The sequence below is a fragment of the Octopus bimaculoides genome, chromosome 10, assembly GCF_001194135.2.
Source record: "Octopus bimaculoides isolate UCB-OBI-ISO-001 chromosome 10, ASM119413v2, whole genome shotgun sequence".
Classification (NCBI taxonomy): Eukaryota; Metazoa; Mollusca; class Cephalopoda; order Octopoda; family Octopodidae; genus Octopus; species Octopus bimaculoides.
Window position 1 is genome coordinate 26,565,626 of NC_068990.1, and position 4,521 is coordinate 26,570,146.

A 4,521-nucleotide genomic window follows, 5' to 3' on the forward strand; every position below is an offset into this window, starting at 1 on the left:
CTGTCATTTTCATTGTCATTCTGTTGTTGTCATCATGATCATGTTCATGATCAGCATTGTTGTCATCAGTTTTTATCCTCTTCATTATAATGACCCTTCTTTCATTGTTGTCATCATTATCCTCCTACTCCTCCTCTTCCACATCCTTCTCATTATCATCACCATTGGCACTACTTCAACTGTCATCATCATCATTGTCATTGTCATAATCCCCCTGCCCCTCCCCATCCTTCCTCCTCCATATCATCATCGTCATTGTCATCATCATCATCGTCTTCATAATCATCATCATCCTCATCGTCATCGCCATCATCATCATCATCATCATCATTGTCTTCATAATCATCATCATCATCATCATCATCGTCATCATCATCGTCATTATCATCATCGTCATCATCATCGTCATCAACATCATCATCATCGTTGTCATCGTCATCATCGTCATCATCGTCATCATCGTCATCATCATCGTCATCATCATTGTCGTCATCATCATCAATGTTGGTGAGCAACCAAAACCCTTTCTATTTCCATCGTACCATCTTAAGAATAATAATAGAAGAATCCACAATATACTGTACTATTCCTTAAAGGAACCAAAGACGGTTGGTCATGGATGGAGTGCCTTTAATAAGGCACTCCAAACTTTCAGCCATCCATTCCTTGTTGCTAGAGCCATGTGTGATAGTGCAGAGTGTTACTGAAACACAAATCGCCTTCTATTGCATACATTGTCTATCCAGAGCTTAACAATTATTTGCAGGACCTCAGTGTAGGTGGCAGGGTTAACTCTAAGGCCTTGTGGAAAGAAGTAAGGATGCATCACATGTCCTTCATTGCTAACATTTGGAGCTTCAGAAGGGTCTGCACATAACCATCTGTCATTTCTTCTGTTAGCTTTTTGATCTTGGTCAAAGTTTTTCTCATTTGAGAAAACCCAAGTCAAATCTTCTTCTGCTGGATTTTTCAGTTTGTTTAAGAGTCATTTAAATCTGATGTAGTGATTTTCTTTTGCTTTTTCTGACAAATTGACCATTCCTCATCATTTAAGACTTATATCTGCCCTGGTTAGTTCTTTGGTAAACTCATTTTGTGTATAAATAAGTTAAAGTTGGTGATTATTACTGTCTTGCCACTACCAGCGCATAGCCGTATTACTTAAAGAATGCATGCTTCTGAGCAGTTTCAATCGTCAAGGTAATAACTAATCCTATTTTATGGGTCAGTTGATCTTGATTGTCAGATATTGGTATCGAAAGGATTCTGATTCTTATCATGCTCCCATCTGTTTCCAATGTCACAACCCTGCTACCATTTCTATTTACATTCTATTTAAAAATGGAAATTTTCTACAAAAACTTTTCTGGCACCTTCATTGGGAGACAATCTCATAACTCAACTTATTCATTATTATATTGATTAACCCTTCAGCATTCAGATTACTCTATCAAATTTAATGCTTATTTATTCAAATTGGTTTGAATTAATCTTGCTTTATCTCATAGCTTTGAGATTTCAATGATATGATTGGTTATTTTGGAATAATATGATAGGGTAGGTGTAAAAGGCTGGTTCTGGCCAGTTTGAACATAAAACAGGGAGAATATTTGAACTAGTTATGACTGGTTTAAATGCAAAAGGATTTATGTCTTTTTTTTGTTTTGTAGTTTATAAGACACAGCCAACACTTTCCAAATATGGCAAAGCATTATGTATTATTCCCCAGCTTATAATTTTTGTTTATATTTTTTTCTATTATATTCCAAATATTTCATAGCAAATGATTACATTTCTTCAATAAATCTTGCATGTACCTAGCTCCGAATGTTCTGCTCTTTGCACTAATATAGTTTTTAATGGTGATCATTCAATACAATATCTGCGTAATTAATAATTTGTTTCTAAAATTTCCACTTAACTAACATGATTATAATTTACAGTCATTTTGTGTTTTCTGACATTAGTTTCCAAACTATTGATTATTTCATTGTTTGTAATCTGCTTCAGACTCTTTTGCCACTGCTTACGTATATAGATAAGAGTTATTCTTAAGAAAAAACAAACAAAAAAAAAAAACTATTTCTGTCTTTCACTCAGTAGAAAATACCTGAGGCCATATCTCTGTTTTCCTGGTTTCATTAGAATGTTTGTTTATTTGTTTTGCCTTAAACTTCGATTTCATTGAAATTCATTTATTTTAGGGCTTCATTATAAAACTGTGTCAGTTAATCATATATTGTATTATTGGAGGATATTACAGAGATTCTATTACTAATATCATTGAAAATACAAGCTTGTTAACCCTTCAAATATGTTTGAGAGCTACTTGAACCTTCAAAAGGCTTTCCAATAAAGGTTTTTCATGGAGAAAGAATTTCTCACTTAAAACAGCATAGTCAGTTCAGAGCACTCTCCACTAAACTGATGGATGCCTTTCAAACTCTTTAGTTCTCCTCAGCACCAGATACCAAAGAGAGGCAACTCTGACCTGACTACAAAGCAAAGCTTCCTTTACAAGAAATCAGTTGAAATTGTTGACTGATAATGCATATTGACTGCCAAGCTGGAAAAAATTCATGAGTAGAATCATGAAGCAATGGCTGAAAGTAAAGAAACATAGGAGCAGCTGACTGTATATATTTCCATTTATATGTCTTTGTATTTGTGTTTTGTCCTTACCACCACTTGATGACTGGTGTTGATTTGTTTATGTCTCTCTAGCTTAGCTATTTGGTAAAAAAAGACCTATTGCATAAGTACCAGACTTAAAGATAAAAAATAAAAATGTGCTGGGGTCAATCTGTTTGACTAAAGACCCTTCAAGGTGATGCCCCAGAATGGCCACAGTCAAGCTTGCTTCCAAACCACATGGTTCCAGGTTCAGTCTCACTGCATGGTACCTTGGGCAAGTGTCCCCTCTGTTGCTTCAGGCTGACTAAAGCTTTGTGAGTGGATTTGGGAGATGGAAACCGAAAAGTAGCCCATTGTAAAAATATATATATGTATATTTGTATATGTGTATGTGTGTGTGTCTGTGTTTGCCACCCCTACAACTGTCTGACAACCGGTGTTGGTGTGTTTACATCCTTATTACCTAGCAGTTTGACAAAAGATACCAAATGCCAATGCCAGTGCCACCTGACTAGTGCCCATACCAGTGACATGTAAAACACACTATTCGAACATGGCAAATGCCAGTGCCACCTGACTGGCTCCTGTGCCAACGGCACATAAAAAGCACCATTCGAATGTGGCTGATATCTGTGCTGCCTGATTGGCACCTGTGCTAATGGCACATAAAAAGCACCACTTGAACTTGGCTGATGTCAGTGCCACCTGACTGGCACCCATGCCGGTGGCACGTAAAAGGCACCGTTCAAACATGGCTGATGCCAGTGCCGCCTGACTGGCACCCATGCCGGTGGCACATAAGAAGCACTGTTCAAATATGGCTGATGCCAGTGCTGTCTGACTGGCTCCTGAGCCGGTGGCACATAAAAAACGTCCACTACACTCTCGGAGCAGTTGATGTTAAGAAGGGCATCCAGTTGTAGAAACCTTGCCAGATCAGATTGGAGCCTGGTGCAGCCTCCCAGATTTCCAGGCCTCAGTCAAACCGTCCAACCCATGCCAGCATAGAAATCAGACATTAAACTACGACGACGACGACGACGACGATGATAATAGATGAAAAATAATTACTAGGTTCGATCCATTCAACTAAAAATTCTTCAAGGCACTGCCCCAGCATGGCCGCAGTCCAATGACTGAAACCAGTAAACGGTAAAAGACAAATAGTTATAACGGTCTTAGATATTGCAATGATGAATTTGAAACTGGCAGAACAAAAAAAAAACCAAAAAAAAACAACCCACCCACCAAAAAGATCCAAACAACATTTCCAGTGCATTCAGGGTGACAGAGAATGTTAAGTTCTGTTTGTAAATATGAAATATTATATACAATAATGACCAACATAACAAGGTTTCTGTAATTTGATTCACTTGTTTACGACCAGAAATAATCCATGCATGAAATTATGAATGAAATAACTACCGAAATGATGAACTTCAAATTATATTAGAAGCTTTGAGCTACGATTTAATATATAAAACACAAGTAGTCACTTATAACCACATATCTGTAAATTGGTAGTTGACCGAGATTGCTAATACACTACTGAGACCATATACAGTCACACACCACATGGAAGTATGTTTATGTATGTATGTATGTATGTATGTATGTATGTATGTATGTATGTTTGTATGTATGTATGTATGTGTATATGTGAGTAGACTAATGCATGTATGTATGCGTGCATGTTTGTGTATGTATATATGGACTAATGTATGTATGTATCTATCTATGTCTGTCTATCTACCTACCAACCTACCTATCTATCTATCTATCTGTGTATCTATCTATCTACCCTTGTATCTATCTATCTACCCTTGTATCTATCTATCTATCTATCTATCTATCTATCTATCTATCTATCTATCTATCTGTTTATGT